Below are 27,247 nucleotides of genomic sequence, written 5' to 3'. Positions count from 1 at the left end.
CGCTGCACAATGTAGTGTAGCGCCTGTCTGCTACGGCGCTGCACAACCAGGGATAGGGCCCGGTCTGGTCCGGGGTGTCACGCTGACCAAGAATGTAGCGCCTGTCAGTCAAGCGGTACTCATTGTAGTGTAGCGCCGACCTTTCGGACGCTACACAAAAATGTTAGCTGGGTGATTTTGTTTCGCCTTGCCCCTTGAGGTCAGTTTCGTCTATTTTGCCTCTCGGGCGCTCACGCAAGTCCGCAACCAAGATTGCTTTGACAGTTTGCACGGCCCTTTCCCCCAACCAGTCACCAGTGGGAGTCTTCGCCACGGAAGAAATACAGTGACAAAAAGCTGTACTGGGTTGCGCCGTGTCAATCGTCAATTCCGTCATGAAACACAACGGCACCATGGGTCTTTCTTTTGTTCCTCCAACAGTTTGGCACCATGTTCTCGTGCAGCAACGCTTGATTTGACTAGGGGTACCCGATTCCAGGCGACGTATGCTAAAGAGATCGTACTAGCAGAGGAGTAGTATTCGCATCGTTGGTCCACACGGCTCCATCCGTTTCTGAATTTCTAAAGTACTACTACAACGGAGTGGCGTCCGACGGTCCGAGCATGATTTTCTTGTGGATCAGGGGGCCTGGTCAACGGCGCACGTTGCTTCCTCTCTCTGCAGAATCTTACTACTAATACTAATACTAGTAATCGATCATGACGTAGGCGGGGTGGAGATGATTTGTGTTTGACAGAGGGCGCACGCAGGGCTTGAATTGAACTCAACAACCAGCCGCTGGCTCAACTTACGCCAACTCCACCGCGCGACCCCGAACGGACGTCCGTTTTATCCGGATTCTGTCCGTTTGGGTAGGGTATTGGGGTCGTGTCCGGGCGTGTTCTGGGATGCGGTGGCCGTGCGCCCAGCGCGCGGCCGCATCCGTTTGCCCCATCTTGCCCGCCTCCATTTTAAAAAGAGAACAACGTTTCAAATGCCAAGCCCTAGTTCATCAAGCCAGCGGCCCTAGTTCACGCCGGCAACACAGCCAGCGGCCAACACGTCCATCGCCGGCAACAGAGCCAGCGGCCTACACGTCCATCGCCGGCATCAGCCAGCGGCCGGCAACACAGCCAGCCTCCAAAATGAATAGTTGTCCTCGCCGGCAACACAGCCAGCGGCCGGCAACACAGCCGGCCTCCAAAATGAAATGTTTTTCTCGCCGGCACACTGCCAGCGGCCCAGCGGGCGGGCGGCACCCATGCTAGCCTCCAAAAAGAACGGCCACGGCCGATCGGACAACCTAGTTCAGGCCTTCGGCGTCGAGCATCTCCTTCTGCCTGGCCTCGAACCAGGCCCTCGTCTTCTCGCTCATCTTCGACAAGTCCACGCTCATGATCGCAAGGGCCACCTCCTTCGCTTTGGTGGCAGCATTGGTGGCCTCGATGTCGAGCTGCCTCTGCCTGGCCTTGACGTTGTCGGCCTCGATGTCGAGCTGCCTTTGCCAGGCCGCCTCCTCCATGTCGAGCTGCCTTTGCCGGGCCGCCTCCTCCATGTCGATCTTCCTCCTCTTGGCCGCCTCCTCCATCTCAAGCTTCTTTCTTTGAAGGTCTAGGTATTGCTTCATTTGCTCGTCCTTGCTTTGCCGCTTCTTCTCGTCCCTCACATCCTTTTGAGACATCATGCCATGCAAAGTGTCATGCAATGCCATGGATGAGGCATCATGTATGTCGTCAATCTTGGAGTTGGTCTTGCCCCTCGGCCTCTTCAACGCCTCACCATCTCCACTCTGGCGAACTTGGCCGTCTTCAGTCCTCTCTTCCTTTGAAGTTCACGGTATTGGTCCTTGAACTTAGGGCAATTGTTGATGATCGTCTAACAATGCGTAAGGGTGAATGGCTTGTCATTGTGTCGGGCCTTGAATGCCTCTAAAGATTGAAATGCCTACACGACATGATCAACAACAAGTGAACATGCAAACATATACAAGGCCGAAGTCTCATGGCCGTAGCAAGGAAAGGGCTAGGAAGAGGAGAGCATACCATGTCCCCAACGCCGAGACCACTCACGGGCCGTGCTTCAACGCTCTCAAATGCGGCGCAATACTTGTTGCACTCTTGTTGGATGAACAACCACCTCTTTTGAATCGAGCTGATGCTACGGTTGCTTGTTATTTGGTAGGGCTCAAACATCTTCCTTTCATGGAATGTTTTGTGGACTCTCGTCCAAAAAACAATGCCCTTTTGTTGCACGCCGGTCCTCGGATCTTGGCTAATCTCCATCCAAGCTTGGCAAATCAACTTGTCCTCATCTTGTGTATATGAACCCGTGTGAATGCTCTTCCTCTTCTTTTGTGCTTCCGCTCTTTGGGTGAGCTCGTCGATGAACAATGGCTCGCCACTAATATCAACGTCATTGCCTTATTCTTCATCACCATCACCTTTCGACATAGATGTCATCGTCTTCATGCCACGAGTCACCATGGTCGTAGTCAGCATGGTCGTCGGCCTCTTCATCGGGGACATACTGGGCGCGGCCATCCTGACTTTGGGTATCGTCGGGGTCGTAGGCACGGCCCTGCCCACCCTCGAAGATCACGTCCTCCATGTACTGGTTGTACAAGGGGTCGTTGACCGTTGGCGTTGGTGTTGGCATTCCGTCAAACAAGACGCGGGGGGCCGGCATGGTGCCCGTGAACGGTGCCCGTCCTTGCTTTCTTTGCATCTCGACGGACGGCCGGCCGGCCGCCGCTGCTGGACCCAGGCGTGACGTTGAGGTCGATGACGGCCACGGGGCGCGGTGTGCACGGCGCGAACAAGCCCATGTCCGGCGACCCCGAGAAACGGGTCTGGCCGTCGTGCCTTGGCGGAGGAAAGCCGGGCGACATGGGTGTGGTCTGCGACGTCGACGACTGGTAGTGCGGAGGCCGGGCGACCGACGAGCCTGTGCTTGCCAGGCAGACGGCCGCTGCAGGGAAACCGGCCGGACGACCCATGTTGGGGAACGTAGTAATTTCAAAAAAAATCCTACGCACACGCAGGATCATGTTGATGCATAGCAACGAGAGGGGAGAGTGTTGTCCACGTACCCTCGTAGACCGAAAGCGGAAGCGTTAGCACAACGCGGTTGATGTAGTCGTACGTCTTCACGATCCGACCGATCCAAGTACCGAACGTACGGCACCTCCGAGTTCAGCACACGTTCAGCTTGATGACGTCCCGCGAACTCCGATCCAGCAGAGCTTCACGGGAGAGTTCCGTCAGCACGACGGCGTGATGATGGTGATGATGTTGCTACCGACGCAGGGCTTCGCCTAAGCACCGCTACGATATGACCGAGGTGGAATATGGTGGAGGGGGGCACCGCACACGGCTGGAATAGATCAACAGATCAACTTGTGTCTAGAGGTGCCCCCTGCCCCCGTATATAAAGGAGCAAGGGGGGAGGCGGCCGGCCAGGAGGAGGGCACACCAAGGGGGGAGTCCTACTCCCACCGGGAGTAGGACTCCTCCTTTTCCTTGTTGGAGAAGGAGGGGAAGGAAGGGAGAGAGGAGGAGAAGGAAAAAGGGGGGCGCCGCCCCCTCCTTGTCCAATTCGGACTAGAGGGGGAGGGGGCGCGCGGCTGCCCTGGCCACCCCTCCTCTTCTCCCACTAAGGCCCATGAGGCCCAATTAACTCCCCGGGGGGTTCCGGTAACCCCCCGGTACTCCAGTTTTTCTCCGAAACCACTTGGAACACTTCCGGTGTCCGAATATAGTCATCCAATATATCGATCTTTATGTCTCGACCATTTCGAGACTCCTCGTCATGTCCGTGATCATATCCGGGACTCCGAACTACCTTCGGTACATCAAAACACAAAAACTTATAATACCGATCGTCACCAAACTTTAAGCGTGCGGACCCCACGGGTTCGAGAACTATGTAGACAAGACCGAGACATGTCTCCGGTCAATAACCAATAGCGGAACCTGGATGCTCATATTGGCTCCCACATATTCTACGAAGATCTTTATCGGTCAAACCGCATAACAACATACGTTGTTCCCTTTGTCATCGGTATGTTACTTGCCCGAGATTCGATCGTCGGTATCTCAATACCTGGTTCAATCTCGTTACCGGCAAGTCTCTTTACTCGTTCTATAATACATCATCCAGCATTGCAATTAATGAGTTAGTTGCGGGATGATGTATTACGGAACGAGTAAAGAGACTTGTCGGTAACGAGATTGAACTAGGTATTGAGATACCGACGATCAAATCTCGGGCAAGTAACATACCGATGACAAAGTGAACAACGTATGTTGTTATGCGGTTTGATCGATAAAGATCTTCGTAGAATATGTGGGAGCCAATATGAGCATCCAGGTTCAACTATTGGTTATTGACCGGAGACATGTCTCGGTCATGTCTACATAGTTCTCGAACCTGTAGGGTCCGCACGCTTAAAGTTCGATGACGGTTATATTATGAGTTTATGTGTTTTGATGTACCGAAGGTTGTTCGGAGTCCCGGATGTGATCACGGACATGACGAGGAGTCTCGAAATGGTCGAGACGTAAAGATCGATATATTGGACGACTATGTTTGGACACCGGAAAGGTTCCGGAAGGTTTCGGACATTTATCGGAGTACCGGGGGTTACCGGAACCCCCCGGGAACTAATGGGCCTTGTTGGGCCCTAGTGGAGAGAGAGAGGGGCCGACCAGGGCAAGAGGCGCGCCCCCTCCCCTTGAGTCCAAATAGGACAAGGAAAGGGGGGCGGCGCCCCCTTGCCTTTCCCCTCTCCCACTCCTTCCTTCCCCCTCCTTCTTGGACTAGGAAAGGGTGGGGCAAACCTACTTGGAGTAGGTTTCCCCCTCCTAGGGCGCGCCACCCCCTTGGCCGGCCCTCTCCTCCTCCCCCCTTTATATACGGAGGAGGGGGGCACCCCATAGGCACAACAATTGATCTCTTGATCTCTTAGCCGTGTGTGGTGCCCCCTCCACCATAATCCACCTCGATAATATCGTAGCGGTGCTTAGGCGAAGCCCAGCGTCGGTAGAACATCACCATCATCACCACGTCGTCGTGCTGACGGAACTATCCCTCAAAGCTCGGCTGGATCGGAGTTCGAGGGACGTCATCGAGCTGAACGTGTGCTGAACTCGGAGGTGCCGTGCGTTTGGTACTTGATCGGTCGGATCATGAAGACGTACGACTACATCAACCGCGTTGTGCTAACGCTTCCGCTTTCGGTCTACGAGGGTACGTGGAAAACACTCTCCCCTCTCGTTGCTATGCATCACCATGATCTTGCGTGTGCGTAGGAATTTTTTTGAAATTACTACATTCCCCAACAGTGGCATCCGAGCCAGGTTTTATGCGTTGATGTAATATGCACGAGTAGAACACAAGTGAGTTGTGGGCGATATAAGTCATACTGCTTACCAGCATGTCACACTTTGGTTCGGCGGTATTGTTGTATGAAGCGGCCCGGACCGACATTACGCGTACGCTTACGCGAGACTGGTTTTACCGCCGTGCTATGCACACAGGTGACTAGCGGGTGTCAGTTTCTCCAACTTTAGTTGAACTGAGTTGGCTACGCCCGGTCCTTGCGAAGGTTTAAACAACACCAACTTGACAAACTATCGTTGTGGTTTTGATGTGTAGGTAAGAACGGTTCTTGCTCAGCCCGTAGCAGCCACGTAAAACTTGCAACAACAAAGTAGAGGACGTCTAATTTGTTTTTGCAGGGCATGTTGTGATGTGATATGGTCAAGGCATGATACTATATTTTATTGTATGAGATGATCATGTTTTGTAACCGAGTTATCGGCAACTGGCAGGAGCCATATGGTTGTCGCTTTATTGTATGCAATGCAATCGCCCTGTAATTGCTTTACTTTATCACTAAGCGGTAGCGATAGTCATAGAAGCAATAGTTGGCGAGACGACAACGATGCTACGATGGAGATCAAGGTGTCGCGCCGATGACGATGGTGATCATGACGGTGCTTCAGAGATGGAGATCACAAGCACAAGATGATGATGGCCATATCATATCACTTATATTGATTGCATGTGATGTTTATCTTTTATGCATCTTATTCTGCTTAGATCGACAGTAGCAATATAAGATGATCTCTCACTAAATTATCAAGGTATAGGTGTTCTCCCTGAGTATGCACCGTTGCGAAAGTTCTTCGTGCTGAGACACCATGTGATGATCGGGTGTGATAGGCTCTACGTTCAAATACAACGGGTGCAAAACAGTTGCACACGCGGAATACTCAGGTTAAACTTGATGAGCCTAGCATATAACAGATATGGCCTTGGAACACTGAGACCGAAAGGTCGAGCGTGAATCATATAGTAGATATGATCAACATAGTGATGTTCACCATTGAAACTACTCCATCTCACATGATGATCGGACATGGTTTAGTTGATATGGATCACGTGATCACTTAGAGGATTAGAGGAATGTCTATCTAAGTTGGAGTTCTTAAGTAATATGATTAATTGAACTTAAATTTATCATGAACTTAGTACCTGATAGTATCTTGCTTGTCTATGTTGTTGTAGATAGATGGCCCGTGCTGTTGTTCTGTTGAATTTTAATGCGTTCCTTGAGAAAGCAAAGTTGAAAGATGATGGTAGCAATTACACGGACTGGGTCCGTAACTTGAGGATTATCCTCATTGCTGCACAGAAGAATTACGTCCTGGAAGCACCGCTAGGTGCCAAACCTGCTGCAGGAGCAACACCAGATGTTATGAACGTCTGGCAGAGCAAAGCTGATGACTACTCGATAGTTCAGTGTGCCATGCTTTACGGCTTAGAACCGGGACTTCAACGACGTTTTGAACGTCATGGAGCATATGAGATGTTCCAAGAGTTGAAGTTAATATTTCAAGCAAATGCCCAGATTGAGAGATATGAAGTCTCCACTAAGTTCTACAGCTGCAAGATGGAGGAGAATAGTTCTGTCAGTGAGCATATACTCAGAATGTCTGGGTATAACAATCACTTGATTCAACTGGGAGTTAATCTTCCGGATGATAGCGTCATTGACAGAATTCTTCAATCACTGCCACCAAGCTACAAGAGCTTCGTGATGAACTATAACATGCAAGGGATGGATAAGACGATTCCCGAGCTCTTCGCAATGCTAAAGGCTGCGGAGGTAGAAATCAAGGAGCGTCAAGTGTTGATGGTCAATAAGACCACCAATTTCAAGAAAAAGGGCAAAGGGAAGAAGAAGGGGAACTTCAAGAAGAACATCAAACAAGTTGCTGCTCAGGAGAAGAAACCCAAGTCTGGACCTAAGCCTGAGACTGAGTGCTTCTACTGCAAGCAGACTGGTCACTGGAAGCGGAACTGCCCCAAGTATTTGGCGGATAAGAAGGATGGCAAGGTGAACAAAGGTATATGTGATATACATGTTATTGATGTGTACCTTACTAATGCTCGCAGTAGCACCTGGGTATTTGATACTGGTTCTGTTGCTAATATTTGCAACTCGAAACAAGGACTACGGATTAAGCGAAGATTGGCTAAGGACGAGGTGACGATGCGCCTGTGAAATGGTTCCAAAGCCGATGTGATCGCAGTCGGCACACACCTCTACATCTACCTTCGGGATTAGTTTTAGACCTGAATAATTGTTATTTGGTGCCAGCGTTGAGCGTGAACATTATATCTGGATCTTGTTTGATGCGAGACGGTTATTCATTTAAACCAAAGAATAATGGTTGTTCTATTTATATGAGTAATATCTTTTTTGGTCATGCACCCTTGAAGAGTGGTCTATTTTTGTTGAATCTCGATAGTAGTGATACACATATTCATAATATTGAAACCAAAAGATGCAGAGTTGATAATGATAGTGCAACTTATTTGTGGCACTGCCGTTTAGGTCATATTGGTGTAAAGCGCATGAAGAAACTCCGTACTGATGGACTTTTGGAACCACTTGATTATGAATCACTTGGTACTTGCGAACCATGCCTCATGGGCAAGATGACTAAAACACCGTTCTCCGGAACTATGGAGCGAGCAATAGATTTATTGGAAATCATACATACAGATGTATGTGGTCCGATGAATATTGAGGCTCGCGGCGGGTATCGTTATTTTCTCACCTTCACAGATGATTTAAGCAGATATGGGTATATCTACTTAATGAAACATAAGTCTGAAATATTTGAAAAGTTCAAAGAATTTCAGAGTGAAGTGGAAAATCATCATAACAAGAAAATAAAGTTTCTATGATCTGATCGTGGAGGAGAATATTTGAGTTACGAGTTTGGTCTTCATTTGAAACAATGCAGAATAGTTTCCCAACTCACGCCACCCGGAACACCACAACGAAATGGTGTGTCCGAATGTCGTAATCGTACTTTACTAGATATGGTGCGATCTATGATGTCTCTTACTAGATATGTACTCCGCTTCACACGTAGATCCCGCCACAACGCTTTGTTTAGAACTACACCAACTGACAGCTCGACCGTTCAATATAAACACGTATCCGGTTTGCGATTTAGAATCGTCCGGATCAGTGTCAAAGCTTGCATCGACGTAACCATTTACGACTAGCTCTTTGTCACCTCCATAAACGAGAAACATATCCTTAGTCCTTTTCAGGTATTTCAGGATGTTCTTGACCGCTGTCCAGTGATCCACTCCTGGATTACTTTGGTACCTCCCTGCTAAACTTATAGCAAGGCACACATCAGGTCTGCACAACATTGCATACATGATAGAGCCTATGGCTGAAGCATAGGGAACTTCTGTCATTTTCTCTCTATCTTCTGCAGTGGTCGGGCATTGAGTCTTACTCAACTTCACACCTTGTAACACAGGCAAGAACCCTTTCTTTGCCTAATCCATTTTGAACTTCTTCAAAACTTTGTCAAGGCATGTGCTTTGTGAAAGTCCAATCAAGCGTCTTGATCTATCTCTATAGATCTTGATGCCCAATATGTAAGCAGCTTCACCGAGGTCCTTCATTGAAAAACTCTTATTCAAGTATCCTTTTATGCTATCCAGAAATTCTATATCATTTCCAATCAGTAATATGTCATCCACATATAATATTAGAAATGCTACAGAGCTCCCACTCACTTTCTTGTAAATACAATCTTCTCCAAAAGTCTGTATAAAACCATATGCTTTCATCACACTATCAAAACATTTATTCCAACTCCGAGAGGCTTGCACCAGTCCATAAATGGATCGCTGGAGCTTGCACACTTTGTTAGCTCCCTTTGGATCGACAAAACCTTCTGGTTGCATCATATACAATTCTTCTTCCAGAAATCCATTCAGGAATGCAGTTATGACATCCATTTGCCAAATTTCATAATCATAAAATGCGGCAATTGCTAACATGATTCGGACAGACTTAAGCATCGCTACGGGTGAGAAAGTCTCATCATAGTCAATCCCTTGAACTTGTCGAAAACCTTTCGCAACAAGTCGAGCTTTATAGACAGTAACATTACCGTCAACGTCAGTCTTCTTCTTGAAGATCCATTTATTCTCAATGGCTTGCCGATCATCGGGAAAGTCAACCAAAGTCCACACTTTGTTCTCATACATGGATCCCATCTCAGATTTCATGGCCTCAAGCCATTTTGCGGAATCTAGGCTCACCATCGCTTCTTCATAGTTCGTAGGTTCGCCTTGGTCAAGTAACATGACCTCCAGAATAGGATTACCGTACCACTCTGGTGCGGATCTTACTCTGGTTGACCTACGAGGTTCAGTAGTAACTTGATCTGAAGTTTCATGATCAGCTTCCTCACTAATTGGTGTTGGTGTCACAGGAACCGGTTTCTGTGATGAACTACTTTCCAATAAGGGAGCAGGTATAGTTACCTCATCAATTTCTACTTTCCTCCCACTCACTTCTTTCGAGAGAAACTCCTTCTCTAGAAAGGATCCATTCTTAGCAACGAATGTCTTGCCAATGTCTTGCCTTCGGATCTGTGATAGAAGGTGTACCCAACAGTTTCCTCTGGGTATCCTATGAAGACACGTTTCTCCGATTTGGGTTCGAGCTTATTAGGTTGAAGCTTTTTCACATAAGCATCGCAGCCCCAAACTTTAAGAAATGACAACTTTGGTTTCTTGCCAAACCACAGTTCATAAGGCATCGTCTCAACGGATTTCGATGGTGCCCTATTTAACATGAATGCAGCCGTCTCTAAAGCATAACCCCAAAACAATAGCGGTAAATCAGTAAGAGACATCATAGATCGCACGATATCTAGTAAAGTACGATTACGACGTTCGGACACACCATTACGTTGTAGTGTTCCGGGTGGCGTGAGTTGCGAAACTATTCCGCATTGTTTCAAATGTAGATCAAACTCGTAACTCAAATATTCTCCTCCACGATCAGATCGTAGAAACTTTATTTTCTTGTTACGATGATTTTCCACTTCACTCTGAAATTCTTTGAACTTTTCAAATGTTTCAGACTTATGTTTCATTAAGTAGATATACCCATATCTGCTCAAATCATCTGTGAAGGTGAGAAAATAACGGTACCCGCCGCGAGCCTCAATATTCATCGGTCCACATACATCAGTATGTATGATTTCCAACAAATCTGTCTCTCGCTCCATTGTTCCGGAGAACGGCATTTTAGTCATCTTGCCCATAAGGCATGGTTCGCAAGTACCAAGTGATTCATAATCAAGTGATTCCAAAAGTCCATCGGTATGGAGTTTCTTCATGCGCTTTACACCAATATGACCTAAATGGCAGTGCCACAAATAAGTTGCACTATCATTATCAACTATGCATCTTTTGGTTCCAACATTATGAATATGTGTATCACTACTATCGAGATTTAACAAAAATAGACCACTCTTCAAGGGTGCATGACCATAAAAGATATTACTCATATAAATAGAACAACCATTATTCTCAGATTTAAATGAATAACCGTCTCGCATCAAACAAGATCCAGATATAATATTCATGCTCAACGCTGGCACCAAATAACAATTATTTAGGTCTAAAACTAATCCCGAAGGTAGATGTAGAGGTAGCGTGCCGACGGTGATCACATCGACTTTGGAACCATTTCCTACGCGCATCGTCACCTCGTCCTTAGCCAGTCTTCGCTTAATCCGTAGTCCCTGTTTCGAGTTGCAAATATTAGCAACATAACCAGTATCAAATACCCAGGTGCTACTGCGAGCTCTAGTAAGGTACACATCAATAACATGTATTGTTGGAAATATGCCCTAGAGGCAATAATAAAATGGTTATTATTGTATTTCCTTGTTCATGATAATTGTCTATTGTTCATGCTATAATTGTATTAACTGGAAACCGTAATACATGTGTGAATACATAGACCACAACATGTCCCTAGTAAGCCTCTAGTTACTAGCTCGTTGATCAATAGATGGTTATGGTTTCCTGACCATGGACATTGGATGTCATTGATAACGGGATCACATCATTAGGAGAATGATGTGATGGACAAGACCCAATCCTAAGCATAGCACAAGATCGTGTAGTTCGTTTGCTAAGAGCTTTTCTAATGTCAAGTATCGTTTCCTTAGACCATGAGATTGTGCAACTCCCGGATACCGTAGGAATGCTTTGGGTGTATCAAACGTCACAACGTAACTGGGTGGCTATAAAGGTGCACTACAGGTATCTCCGAAAGTGTCTGTTGGGTTGGCACGAATCGAGACTAGGATTTGTCACTCCGTATGACGGAGAGGTATCTCTAGGCCCACTCGGTAATGCATCATCATAATGAGCTCAATGTGACTAATGAGTTAGCCACGGGATCATGCGTTACGGAACGAGTAAAGAGACTTGCCGGTAACGAGACTGAACGAGGTATTGGGATACCGACGATCGAATCTTGGGCAAGTAACATACCGATAGACAAAGGGAATTGTATACGGGATTGATTGAATCCCCGACATCGTGGTTCATCCGATGAGATCATCATGGAACATGTGGGAGCCAATATGGGTATCCAGATCCCGCTATTGGTTATTGGCCGAAGAGGTGTCTCGGTCATGTCTGCATGGTTCCCGAACCCGTAGGGTCTACACACTTAAGGTTCGGTGACGCTAGAATTGTTATGGGAAATAGTATGTGGTTACCGAAGGTTGTTCGGAGTCCCGGGTGAGATCCCGGACATGACGAGGAGCTCCGGAATGGTCCGGAGGTGAAGATCGGTATATTGGACGAAGGGTATTGGAGTCCGGAATTGTTCTGGGGGTACCAGGCTATGGCCAGCATGTCCGAAAGGGGTTTCGGAGGCCCCGGCAAGCGTTGGGGGGCCTTATGGGCCAAGGGGAAGGGGCAAACCAGCCCACTAAGGGGTTGTGCGCCCCTCCCAACCCCTCTCACGTAACCAGGAGAGGTGGGGGCGCCACCCCTAGGTCAGCCGCCCCTCCCGGCTTGGGAGGCAAGTTTCCTAGGGGGTGGGGGCGCCCAAACCCATCTAGAGTTTCCCCTGGCCACCGCCTCCTCCTCTAGACCCACTAAGGGGCTGCGCGCCCCTCCCAACCCCTCTCACGTAACCAGGAGAGGTGGGGCGCCACCCCTAGGGCAGCCGCCCCTCCCGGCTTGGGGGGCAAGTTTCCTAGGGGGTGCGGGCGCCCAAACCCATCTAGGGTTTCCCTTGGCCGCCGCCTCCTCCTCTAGATCCATCTAGAGGGCCGGCCCCCTCTCCCCTTCCCCCTATATATAGTGAGGGGGTGGGAGGGCAGCCGCACCCCTTGCCTGGCGCAGCCCTGTCCTCCTCCAACTCCTCCTGCTCCTCCGTAGTGCTTAGCGAAGCTCTGCTGGAGAACCACGAGCTCCATTGCCACCACGCCGTCGTGCTGCTGGAGTTCTCCCTCAACTTCTCCTCTCCCCTTGCTGGATCAAGAAGGAGGAAACATCCCCGGGCTGTACGTGTGTTGCACGCGGAGGCGCCGTCCGTTCGGCGCTAGATCGGATCTTCTGCTATTTGAATCGCCGCGAGTACGACTCCAGCAACCGCGTTCTTGGAACGCTTCTGCTTAGCGGTCTTCAAGGGTATGAAGATGCACTCCCTCTCTCTCATTGCTAGCATCTCCTAGATTGATCTTGGTGACACGTAGGGAAATTTTTAATTATTGCTACGTTCCCCAACAGTGGCATCATGAGCTAGGTCTATGCGTAGATTCTATGCACGAGTAGAACACAAAGTAGTTGTGGGCGATGATTTGTTCAATTTTCTTGCCGTTACTAGTCTTATCTTGATTCGGCGGCATTGTGGGATGAAGCGGCCCGGACCGACCTTACACGTACACTTACGTGAGACAGGTTCCACCGACTGACATGCACTTGATGCATAAGGTGGCTAGCGGGTGTCTGTCTCTCCCACTTTAGTCGCATCGGATTCGATGAAGAGGGTCCTTATGAAGGGTAAATAGCAATTGGCATATCACCGTTGTGGCTTTTGCGTAGGTAAGAAACGTTCTTGCTAGAAACCCATAGCAGCCACGTAAAACATGCAACAACAATTAGAGGACGTCTAACTTGTTTTTGCAGGGTATGCTATGTGATGTGATATGGCCAAAAAGATGTGATGAATTATATATATGTGATGTATGAGATTGATCATGTTCTTGTAATAGGAATCACGACTTGCATGTCGATGAGTATGACAACCGGCAGGAGCCATAGGAGTTGTCTTAATTTATTGTATGACCTGCGTGTCAATGAAAAACGCCATGTAATTACTTTACTTTATTGCTAACCGTTAGCCATAGTAGTAGAAGTAATAGTTGACGAGACAACTTCATGAAGACACGATGATGGAGATCATGATGATAGAGATCATGGTGTCATGCCGGTGACGAAGGTGATCATGCCACGCCTCGAAGATGGAGATCAAAAGGCGCAAGATGATATTGGCCATATCATGTCACTTTATGATTTGCATGTGATGTTTGTCATGTTTACATCTTATTTGCTTAGAACGACGGTAGCATAAATAAGATGATCCCTCGCTAAAATTTCAAGACAGTGTTCCCCCTAACTGTGCACCGGTGCGAAGGTTCGTTGTTTCGAAGCACCACATGATGATCGGGTGTGATAGATTCTAACGTTCGCATACAACGGGTGTAAGCCAGATTTACACATGCGAAACACTTAGGTTGACTTGACGAGCCTAGCATGTACAGACATGGCCTCGGAACACAAGAGACCGAAAGGTCGAACACGAGTCGTATAGTAGATACGATCAACATAGAGATGTTCACCATTGATGACTAGTCCGTCTCACATGATGATCGGACACGGTCTAGTCGATTCAGATCATGTATTACTTAGATGACTAGAGGGATGTCTATCTAAGTGGGAGTTCATTAAATAATCAGATGAACTTAATTATCATGAACATAGTCAAAAGGTCTTTGCAAATTATGTCGTAGCTTACGCTTTGGTTCTATTGTTTAAGATATGTTCCTAGAGAAAATTTAGTTGAAAGTTGATAGTAGAAATTATGCGGACTGGGTCCGTAAACTGAGGATTATCCTCATTGCTGTGCAGAAGGCTTATGTCCTTAATGCACCGCTCGGTGTGCTGAACCTCGAGCGTCGTCTGTGGATGTTGCGAACATCTGACATACACATTTTGATGACTACATGATAGTTCAGTGCGTAATGCTAAATGGTTTAGAATTGAGGCGCCAAAGACGGTTTTGAAACGTCGCAGAACATATGAGATGTTCCAAAGACTGAAATTGGGATTTCAGACTAGTGCCCACGTCAAGAGGTATGAGACCTCTGACAAGTTTCTTAAGCCTGCAAACTAAGGAGAAAACCTCAATCGTTGAGCATGTGCTCAGATTGTATGAGTACTACAATCGCTTGAATCGAGTGGGAGTTAATCTTCCAGATGAGATAGTGATGGTTCTCCAAAGTCATTGCCACCAAGCTACTAGAGCTTCGTGATGAACTATAACATATCAGGGATAGATATGATGATCCTTGAGCTATTCGCGACACCGCGAAAGTAGAAATCAAATAGGAGCATCAATTGTTGATGGTTAGTAAAACCACTAGTTTCAAGAAGGGCAAGGGCAAGAAAGGGATACTTCATGAAACGGCAAATCAGTTGCTGCTCTAGTGAAGAAACCCAAGGTTGAACCCAAACCCGAGACTAAGTGCTTCTGAAATAAGGGGAACGGTCACTGAAGCAGAACTACCCTAGATACTTGGTAGATGAGAAGGCTGGCAAGGCTGACAGAAGTATATTGGATATACATTATAATGTGTACTTTACTAGTACTCGTAGTAGCACCAGGGTATTAAAATACCAGTTCGGTTGCTAAGTGTTAGTAACTCGAAATAAAAAGCTACGGAATAAACGGAGACTAGATGAAGGTGAGATGACGATATGTGTTGGAAGTGTTTCCAAGGTTGATGTGATCAAGCATCGCATGCTCCCTCTACCATCGGGATTGGTGTTAAACCTAAATAATTGTTATTTGGTGTTTGCGTTGAGCATAGACATGATTGGATTATGTTTATCGCAATATGGTTATTCATTTAAGGAGAATAATGGTTACTCTGCTTATTTGAATAATACCTTCAATGGTCTTGCACCTAAAATGAATGGTTTATTGAATCTCGATCGTAGTGATACACATGTTCATGCCAAAAGATATAAGATAGTAATGATAGTACCACATACTTGTGGAACTGCCATTTGAGTTATATTGGTATAAAACGCATGAAGAAGCTCCATGTTGATGGATCTTTGGACTCACTCGTTTTTTTGAAAAGTTTGAGACATGCGAACCATGTCTATTGGTTTATACGCATGAAGAAACTCCATACAGATGGATCGTTTGGACTCACTTGATTTTGAATCACTTGAGACATGCAAATCATACCACATGGGAAAGATGATTGAAAGGCCTCGTTTTCAGTAAGATGGAACAAGAGAGCAACTTGTTGGAAGTAATACATTTGATGTGTGCAGTCCAATGAGTGCTGAGGCACGCAGTGGATATCGTTATGTTCTTACTTCACAGATGATTTGAGTAGATGCTAAGAATATTTACTTGATGAAACACAAGTCTAAATTATTGAAAGGTTCTAGTAATTTCAGAGTGAAGTTGAAGATCGTCGTGACAAGAGGATAAGATGTCTATGATATGATCATAGAGATATCTGAGTTACGAGTTTGGCACACAATTAAGACATTGTGGAAATAGTTTCACAACTAATACCGCCTGGAACACCATAGTGTGATGGTGTGTCCGAACATCATAACTGCACCCTATTGGATATGGTGCATACCATGATGTCTCTTATCGAATTACCACTATCGTTTATGGGTTAGGCATTAGAGACAACCGCATTCACTTTAAATAGGGCACCACGCAATTCCGTTGAGACGACACCGTATGAACTATGGTTTAGAGAAACCTAAGCTGTCGTTTCTTAAAAGTTTGGGGCTGCGACGCTTATGTGGAAAAGTTTCAGGCTGATAAGCTCGAACCCAAAGCGGGTAAATGCATCTTCATAGAATACCCAAAACAGTTGGGTATACCTCCTATTTCAGATCTGGAAGCAAAAGTGATTGTTTCTAGAAACGGGTCCTTTCTCGAGGAAAAGTTTCTCTCGAAAGAATTGAGTGGGAGGATGGTGGAGACTTGATGAGGTTATTGAACCGTCACTTCAACTAGTGTGTAGCAGGGCACAGGAAGTTGTTCCTGTGGCACCTACACCAATTGAAGTGGAAGCTTATGATAGTGATCATGAAACTTCGGATCAAGTCACTACCAAACCTCGTAGGTCGACAAGGATACATTCTACTTCAGAGTGGTACGTAATCTTGTCTTGGAAGTCATGTTGCTAGACAACAATGAACCTACGAGCTATGGAGAAGCGATGGTGGGCCCGGATTTCGATGAATGGCTCGAGGCCATAAAATCCGAGAGAGGATCCATGTATAAAAGCAAAGTATAGACTTTGGAAGAACTACTTGATGGTCGTAAGGCTGTTGGGTGCAGATGGATTTTAAAAGGAAGACGGACAATGATGGTAAGTGTCACCATTAAGAAAGCTTGACTTGTCGTTAAGATGTTTTCCGACAAGTTCAAGGAGTTTACTGCTATGAGACTTTCTCACTCGTAGCGATGCTAAGAGTCTGTTGGAATTATATTAGCAGTTACTGCATTATTTATGAAATCTTGCAGATAGGATGTCAAAACATTGTTTCCTCGACGATTTTCTTGAGGAAAGGTTGTATGTGATACAACCAGAAGGTTTTTTCAATCCTGAAATATGCTAACAAGTATGCAAAGCTCCAGCAATCCTTCTAAGGACTGGAGTAAGCATCTCGGAGATGGAATGTACGCTTTGATGAGATGATCAAAGATTTTGGGTTTTTACAAAGTTTATGAGAAACTTGTATTTCCAAAGAAGTGAGTGGGAGCACTATAGATTTTTGATGAGTATATGTTGTTAACATATTGTTGATCAGAAATGATGTAGAATTTCTGGAAAGCATACAGGGTTATTTGAAAAGTGTTTTTCAATGGAAAACCTGGATTAAGCTACTTGAACATTGAGCATCAAGATCTATAAGGATAGATCAAAAATGCTTAATAGTACTTTCAAATGAATACATACCGTGACAAGATTTTGAAGGAGTTCAAAATAGATCAGCAAAGAAGGAGTTCTTGGCTGTGTTACAAGGTGTGAGTATTGAGTAAGACTCAAGACCTGACCACGGCAGAAGAGAGAGAAAGGACGAAGGTCGTCCCCTATGCATTAGATATAGGCTCTACAGTATGCTATGCTGTGTACCGCACATGAAGTGTGCCTTGCCATGAGTTAGTCAAGGGGTACAATAGTGATCCAGGAATGGATCACATGACAGCGGTCGAACTTATCCTTAGTAACTAATGGACTAAGGAATTTTCTTGATTATGGAGGTGGTAAAAGAGTTCGTCGTAAGGGGTTACGTCGATGCAAACTTTGACACTAATCCGGATGACTCTGAGTAGTGAACTGGATTCGTATAGTAGAGCAGTTATTTGGAATAGCTCCAAGTAGCGCGTGGTAGCTGCATCTACAAGATGACATAGAGATTTGTAGAGCACACACGGATCTGAAAGGTTCAGACCCGTTGACTAATAACCTCTCTCACAAGAGAGATATGAACAAACCCCATGGGTGTTGGATTCATTACAATCACATAGTGATGTGAACTAGATTATTGACTCTAGTGCAAGTGGGAGACTGTTGGTAATATGCCCTAGAGGCAATAATAAAATGGTTATTATTGTATTTCCTTGTTCATGATAATTGTCTATTGTTCATGCTATAATTGTATTAACTGGAAACCGTAATACATGTGTGAATACATAGACCACAACATGTCCCTAGTAAGCCTCTAGTTTACTAGCTCGTTGATCAATAGATGGTTATGGTTTCCTGACCATGGACATTGGATGTCATTGATAACAGGATCACATCATTAGGAGAATGATGTGATGGACAAGACCCAATCCTAAGCATAGCACACGATCGTGTAGTTCGTTTGCTAAGAGCTTTTCTAATGTCAAGTATTGTTTCCTTAGACCATGAGATTGTGCAACTCCCAGATACCGTAGGAATGCTTTGGGTGTATCAAACGTCACAACGTAACTGGGTGGCTATAAAGGTGCACTACAGGTATCTCCGAAAGTGTCTTTTGGGTTGGCACGAATCGAGACTGGGATTTGTCACTCCGTATGACGGAGAGGTATCTCTAGGCCCACTCGGTAATGCATCATCATAATGAGCTCAATGTGACTAATGAGTTAGCCACGGGATCATGCGTTACGGAACGAGTAAAGAGACTTGCCGGTAACGAGATTGAACGAGGTATTGGGATACCGACGATCGAATCTCGGGCAAGTAACATACCGATAGACAAAGGGAATTGTATACGGGATTGATTGAATCCCCGACATCGTGGTTCATCCGATGAGATCATCGTGGAACATATGGGAGCCAATATGGGTATCCAGATCCCGCTATTGGTTATCGGCCGGAGAGGTGTCTCGGTCATGTCTGCATGGTTCCCGAACCCGTAGGGTCTACACACTTAAGGTTCGGTGACGCTAGAGTTGTTATGGGAAATAGTATGTGGTTACCGAAGGTTGTTCGGAGTCCCGGATGAGATCCGGACATGACGAGGAGCTCCGGAATGGTCCGGAGGTGAAGATCGGTATATTGGACGAAGGGTATTGGAGTCCGGAATTGTTCCGAGGGTACCAGGCTATGGCCAGCATGTCCGAAAGGGGTTTCGGAAGCCCCGACAAGCGTTGGGGGGCCTTATGGGCCAAGGGGAAGGGGCAAACCAGCCCACTAAGGGGTTGTGCGCCCCTACCAACCCCTCTCACGTAACCAGGAGAGGTGGGGGCGCCACCCCTAGGGCAGCCGCCCCTCCCGGCTTGGGGGGCAAGTTTCCTAGGGGGTGGGGGCGCCCAAACCCATCTAGGGTTTCCCCTGGCCGCCGCCTCCTCCTCTAGATCCATCTAGAGGGGCCGGCCCCCTCTCCCCTTCCCCCTATATATAGTGAGGGGGTGGGAGGGCAGCCGAACCCCTTGCCTGGTGCAGCCCTGTCCTCCTCCAACTCCTCCTGCTCCTCCGTAGTGCTTAGCGAAGCTCTGCCGGAGAACCACGAGCTCCATTGCCACCACGCCGTCGTGCTGCTGGAGTTCTCCCTCAAATTCTCCTCTCCCCTTGCTGGATCAAGAAGGAGGAGACGTCCCCGGGCTGTACGTGTGTTGAACGCGGAGGCGCCGTCCGTTCGGCGTTAGATCGGATCTTCTGCGATTTGAATCGCCGCGAGTACGACTCCATCAACCGCGTTCTTGTAACGCTTCCGCTTAGCGATCTTCAAGGGTATGAAGATGCACTCCCTCTATCTCGTTGCTAGCATCTCCTAGATTGATCTTGGTGACACGTAGGAAAATTTTGAATTATTGCTACGTTCACCAACATGTATATCACATATACCTTTGTTCACCTTGCCATCCTTCTTATCCGCCAAATACTTGGGGCAGTTCTGCTTCCAGTGACCATTATGCTTGCAGTAGAAGCACTCAGTCTCAGGCTTAGGTCCAGATTTGGGTTTCTGTTCTTGAGCAGCAACTTGTTTGCCGTTCTTCTTGAAGTTCCCCTTCTTCTTCCCTTTGCCCTTTTTCTTGAAACTGGTGGTCTTATTGACCATCAAAACTTGATGCTCCTTCTTGATTTCTACCTCCGCAGCCTTTAGCATTGCGAAGAGCTCGGGAATTGTCTTATCCATCCCTTGCATATTATAGTTCATCACGAAGCTCTTGTAGCTTGGTGGCAGTGATTGAAGAATTTTGTCAATGACACTATCATCCGGAAGATTAACTCCCAGTCGAATCAAGTGATTGTTATACCCAGACATTTTGAGTATATGTTCACTGACAGAACTATTCTCCTCCATCTTGCAGCTGTAGAACTTATTGGAGACTTCATATCTCTCAATCCGGGAATTTGCTTGAAATATTAACTTCAACTCCTGGAACATCTCTTATGCTCCATGACGTTCAAAACGTCCTTGAAGTCCCGGTTCTAAGCCGTAAAGCATGGCACACTGAACTATCGAGTAGTCATCAGCTTTGCTCTGTCAGACGTTCTTAACGTCGTCAATTGCATCTGCAGCAGGCACACTGAACTATCGAGTAGTCATCAGCTTTGCTCTGTCAGACGTTCTTAACGTCGTCAATTGCATCTGCAGCAGGCCTGGCACCCAGCGGTGCTTCCAGGACGTAATTCTTCTGTGCAGCAATGAGGATAATCCTCAAGTTACGGACCCAGTCCGTGTAATCGCTACCATCATCTTTCAACTTTGCTTTCTCAAGGAACGCATTAAAATTCAACGGAACAACAGCACGGGCAATCTATCTACAATCAACATAGACAAGCAAAATACTATCAGGTACTAAGTTCAGGATAAATTTAAGTTCAATTAATCATATTACTTAAGAACTCCCACTTAGATAGACATCCCTCTAATCATCTTAAGTGACGACGTGATCCAAATCAACTAAACCATGTCCGATCATCACGTGAGATAGAGTAGTTTTCAATGGTGAACATCACTATGTTGATCATATCTACTATATGATTCACGCTTGACCTTTCGGTCTCAGTGTTCCGAGGCCATATCTGCATATGCTAGGCTCGTCAAGTTTAACCCGAGTATTCTGCGTGTGCAAAACTGGCTTGCACCCGTTGTAGATGAACGTAGAGCTTATGACACCCGATCATCACGTGGTGTCTCGGCACGACGAACTTTGGCAACGGTGCATACTCAGGGAGAACACTTTTATCTTGAAATTTAGTGAGAGATCATCTTATAATGCTACCGTCAATCAAAGCAAAATAAGATGCATAAAGGATAAACATCACATGCAATCAATATAAGTGATATGATATGGCCATCATCATCTTGTGCTTGTGATCTCCATCTCCAAAGCACCTTCATGATCACCATCGTACCGGCGCGACACCTTGATCTCCATCGTAGCATCGTTGCCGTCTCGCCAACTATTGCTTCTACGACTATTGCTACCACTTAGTGATAAAGTAAAGCAATTATAGGACGATTGCATTGCATACAATAAAGCGACAACCATATGGCTCCTGCCAGTTGCCGATAACTTGGTTACAAAACATGATCATCTCATACAATAAAATATAGCATCATGCCTTGACCACATCACATCACAACATGCCCTGCAAAAACAAGTTAGGCGTCCTCTACTTTGTTGTTGAAAGTTTTACGTGGCTGCTACGGGCTGAGCAAGAACTGTTCTTGCCTACGCATCAAAACCACAACGATAGTTCGTCAAGTTAGTGCTGTTTTAACCTTCTCAAGGACCGGGCGTAGCCACACTCGGTTCAACTAAAGTTGGAGAAACTGACACCCGTCAGCCACATGTGTGCAAAGCACGTCGGTAGAACCAGTCTCGCGTAAGCGTACGCGTAATGTCGGTCCGGGCCGCTTCATCCAACAATACTGCCGAACCAAAGTATGACATGCTGGTAAGCAGTATGACTTGTATCGCCCACAACTCACTTGTGTTCTACTCGTGCATATAACATCTACGCATAAAACCTGGCTCCGATGCCACTATTGCGGAACGTAGTAATTTCGAAAAAAGTCCTACGCACACGCAGGATCATGGTGATGCATATCAACGAGAGGCGAGAGTGTTGTCCACGTACCCTCGTAGACCGAAAGCGGAAGCGTTAGCACAACGCGGTTGATGTAGTCGTACGTCTTCACGACCCGACCGATCCAAGTACCGAACGTACGGCACCTCCGAGTTCAGCACACGTTCAGCTCGATGACGTCCCGCGAACTCCGATCCAGTAGAGCTTCACGGGAGAGTTCCGTCAGTACGACAGCGTGATGACGGTGATGATGTTGCTACCGACGCAGGGCTTCGCCTAAGCACCGCTACGATATGACCGAGGTGGAATATGGTGGAGGGGGGCACCGCACACGGCTGGAATAGATCAACAGATCAACTTGTGTCTAGAGGTGCCCCCTGCCCCCGTATATAAAGGAGCAAGGGGGGAGGCGGCCGGCCAGGAGGAGGGCGCGCCAAGGGGGGAGTCCTACTCCCACCGGGAGTAGGACTCCTCCTTTTCCTTGTGGAGTAGGAGGGGAAGGAAGGGAGAGAGGAGGAGAAGGAAAAAGGGGGGCGCCGCCCCCCTCCTTGTCCAATTCGGACTAGAGGGGGAGGGGCGCGCGGCTGCCCTGGCCGCCCCTCCTCTTCTCCCACCAAGGCCCATGAGGCCCAATTAACTCCCCGGGGGGTTCCGGTAACCCCCCGGTACTCCGGTTTTTCTCCGAAACCACTTGGAACACTTTCGGTGTCCGAATATAGTCGTCCAATATATCGATCTTTATGTCTCGACCATTTCGAGACTCCTCGTCATGTCCGTGATCATATCTGGGACTCCGAACTACCTTCGGCACATCAAAACACAAAAACTCATAATACCGATCGCCACCAAACTTTAAGCGTGCGGACCCTACGGGTTCGAGAACTATGTAGACATGACCGAGACATGTCTCCGCTCAATAACCAATAGCGGAACCTGGATGCTCATATTGACTCCCACATATTCTACAAAGATCTTTATCGGTCAAACCGCATAACAACACATTGTTCCCCTTGTCATCGGTATGTTACTTGCCCGAGATTCGATCGTCGGTATCTCAATACCTGGTTCAATCTCGTTACCGGCAAGTCTCTTTACTCGTTCTGTAATACATCATCCCACAACTAACTCATTAGTTACAATGCTTGTAAGGCTTATAGTGATGTGCATTACTGAGAGGGCCCAGAGATACCTCTCCGACAATCGGAGTGACAAATCCTAATCTCGAAATACGCCAACTCAACAAGTACTTTCGGAGACACATGTAGAGCACCTTTATAATCACCCAGTTACGTTGTGACGTTTGATAGCACACAAAGTGTTCCTCTGGTAAACGGGAGTTGCATAATCTCATAGTCATAGGAACATGTATAAGTCATGAAGAAAGCAATAGCAACATACTAAACTGTTGGAAATATGCCCTAGAGGCAATAATAAATGGTTATTATTATATTTCTTTGTTCATGATAATAGTCTATTATTCATGCTATAATTGTATTGTCCGGAAATCGTAATACATGTGTGAATACATAGACCACAACGTGTCCCTAGTAAGCCTCTAATTGACTAGCTCGTTGATCAACAGATAGTCATGGTTTCCTGACTATGGACATTGGATGTTGTTGATAACGGGATCACATCATTAGGAGAATGATGTGATGGACAAGACCCAATCCTAAGCATAGCATAAAAGATCGTGTAGTTTCGTTTGCTAGAGCTTTTCCAATGTCAAGTATCTTTTCCTTAGACCATGAGATCGTGCAACTCCCGGATACCGCAGGAGTGCTTTGGGTGTGCCAAACGTCACAACGTAACTGGGTGACTATAAAGGTGCACTACGGGTATCTCCGAAAGTGTCTGTTGGGTTGGCACGGATCGAGACTGAGATTTGTCACTCCGTGTGACGGAGAGGTATCTCTGGGCCCACTCGGTAATGCATCATCATAATGAGCTCAATGTGACTAAGGCGTTAGTCACGGGATCATGCATTGCGGTACGAGTAAAGAGACTTGCCGGTAACGAGATTGAACAAGGTATTGGGATACCGATGATCGAATCTCGGGCAAGTAACATACCGTTTGACAAAGGGAATTGCATACGGGATTGACTGAATCCTCGACATCGTGGTTCATCCGATGAGGTCATCGTGGAACATGTGGGAGCCAACATGGGTATCCAGATCCCGCTGTTGGTTATTGACCGGAGAGGCGTCTCGGTCATGTCTGCATGTCTCCCGAACCCGTAGGGTCTACACACTTAAGGTTCGGTGACGCTAGGGTTGTAGAGATATATGTATGCGGAAACCCAAAAGTTGTTCGGAGTCCCGGATGAGATCCCGGACGTCACGAGAGGTTCCGGAATGGTCCGGAGGTGAAGAATTATATATAGGAAGTCCAGTTTCGGCCACCGGGAAAGTTTCGGGGGTTACCGGTATTGTACCGGGACCACCGGAAGGGTCCAGGGGGTCCACCGGGTGGGGCCACCTATCCCGGAGGGCCCCATGGGCTGAAAGTGGAAGGGAACCAGCCCCTAGTGGGCTGGGCGCCCCCCCATGGGCCTCCCCCCATGCGCCTAGGGTTGGGAACCCTAGGGTGGGGGGACTTCCCCCTTGCCTTGGGGTGCAAGGCACCCCTTCCACCCCTTGGCCGCCGCCCCCCCAACCCTAGATGGGTTTTGGCCGCCCCCCCTCCCAAGGGGGCCTATATAAAGGGGGGAGGGAGGGAAGCAACCTACAGCCTTGGGCGCCTCCCTCCTCCCCTGCAACACCTCTCTCTCTCTCTCTCGCAGAAACTCGGCGAAGCCCTGCCGGAGAACCGCTACATCCACCACCACGCCGTCGTGCTGCTGGATCTCCATCAACCTCTCCTTCCCCCTTGCTGGATCAAGAAGGAGGAGACGTCGCTGCACCGTACGTGTGTTGAACGCGGAGGTGCCGTCCGTTCGGCACTCGGTCATCGGTGATTTGGATCACGTCGAGTACGACTCCGTCATCCACGTTCATTGGAACGCTTCCGCTCGCGATCTACAAGGGTATGTAGATGCACTCCTTTCCCCTCGTTGCTAGTAGACTCCATAGATGCATCTTGGTGAGCGTAGGAAAATTTTAAAATTATGCTACGAATACCAACATAAACGATCAAGTGCTAAGCTAACGGAATGGGTCAAGTCAATCACATCATTCTCCTAATGATGTGATCCTGTTAATCAAATGACAACTCATGTCCATGGCTAGGAAACTCAACCATCTTTAATTAACGAGCTAGTCAAGTAGAGGCATACTAGTGACACTATGTTTGTCTATGTATTCACACATGTATCATGTTTCCGGATAATACAATTCTAGCATGAATAATAAACATTTATCATGATATAAGGAAATAAATAATAACTTTATTATTGCCTCTAGGCCACATTTCCTTCAGCCCATGCCAAGCATGAGGAGGGCGTGCGCTTTGTTGACGAGGTCCTCCTTCTTGTCGACCGCGGCCTTGCGCCACGCGGCCTCCATCGCATCGCGCTGGGCGGCGAACTTGGCCACAGCGGCATTGACCTTGACGACCGCTCTCCGTTCCCTCCTCTTCGCTGATTCCGCGTCCAACTTGGCGATCTCCTCCGGCGTGCACTCTGCTCGTGGCTTCCTTGGCGCCTTCGCCGCCTTCTTCTTCACCTTTGGGGGCGGGTCGACGGCCGGGCCGTCGGATTTTGGCTGGGCGTCGGCCATGGACGGGGGAGGGAGGGGGCGGCGGGAGGGACGTGGGTGGGTTTGGGGAAAATGGCGCCAAATGGGCCGGGCGGGGTTTTTTGCTTTGTGCCACCGACAGGCGGGCCAGGGGAGGACAAGCGCGCGCGTCCCGTCCGTCCGCGCGCTGTCCGTTTCAACCCAAAACCGGCGCAAACTTGGGCCGGGGATGGGTCGAAAACGGACACAAAGCGGACAAAAGTCCGTTTGCGCCCGCGCGCTGGGCGGTCTGATTTGTCCGTTTTACCTTAAACAGACGGGGGCGGATATGATAGGATCGCGCGGTGGAGTTGGCCTTATTCCTTGCTCTTGCAGAGAGCTAGGGAGTCGTTGTCTCGTCGCCATGATGGCTCGAGCGTGTGTACGTGCCGAGGCCATCTGGCATATATTCGTGAGAAACGAGCGAGCGGGATATTGATCTTCTTTCTTTTCCTATAGAGGAATTTATAAGCCAAGATACGTTCAGCTGCCACTACTTATATTTGGACATGCGAACAGGGTAGACGTGCGCGTGGCATGTGGTGGACACGTACGCGTTCACCACATACTTTTGGAGCTACGTCGCCCCGAACGTTACTTGCAAAGTCAAACCACCTGGCCCGGGTCAATTCCTTCCTTCATCGTCACACCGCGCTGTTTTCCTTCGACCCGTTCAGCCGTCTGCATGCGCCGCCGCCCGATCTGTTCCGTTCCGTGGGCACGCCACGCCACGCCGCCGTCGCGGTCAAACCACGGAACGGTCGTCCCAGCAAGAAACGTGAAACAGAGAGTTCGTTCCAAAAGAGGGGGCAGTATCACGGCGTAAAAAAAAAGACAAAAAATTTCCTCTCGCACCTCGCACCTCGCACGTCGCTGATCCGAATGAGCCGCCACTTAGGCTGGCCGCCCGCCGGCCGTCGTTTCCTTCACCGAACGGGCCCCGACCCATCACCGGCCGGCCGGTGCCGATCCTCTCCATCGCTGCTAGTAGTATCTGCTAGGTCACGTCGCTTTCAGCATTTCACGTTCGCTACGAGGTCGCGCAAGCGCACCCGCGCAGAGGCACGCTTGTACTGTACCCGATAAAATAAATGTAAGTGCATAACGCATCTGTTTACCAGTGGTAGTACAGTCATTTGCAGCCACAGCGGCTGTAAAATAGTATACGGAGAGTATGTTTCAACGGCAGCAGTGATCCCTCCGGTGCTTCCTGCTGACACCGACTGCCCGGCATCGTGCCGTAGTGGAAGCGGGCATTCAACTTCAAGGCTCCGAGTTTGCTCCATCAAAAGAAGACGTGACGGCGTATGGAAAAGGAACGAGCCGTGC

The 27,247-nt window shown here is 47.8% G+C and overlaps 1 pseudogene; it reads right to left on the bottom strand.

Annotated features, from left to right (window-relative positions):
* Positions 1-1,283: 1,283 nt before the first annotated feature.
* LOC141040819 (uncharacterized) lies at positions 1,284-26,897 on the bottom strand (annotated as a pseudogene).
* Between the last annotated feature and the right edge of the window lie 350 nt (positions 26,898-27,247).

The sequence above is a fragment of the Aegilops tauschii genome, chromosome 2, assembly GCF_002575655.3.
Source record: "Aegilops tauschii subsp. strangulata cultivar AL8/78 chromosome 2, Aet v6.0, whole genome shotgun sequence".
Classification (NCBI taxonomy): Eukaryota; Viridiplantae; Streptophyta; class Magnoliopsida; order Poales; family Poaceae; genus Aegilops; species Aegilops tauschii.
The sequence above is the reverse complement of the archived record's forward strand: the minus strand, read 5'-3'. Positions and strand labels throughout refer to the sequence as shown.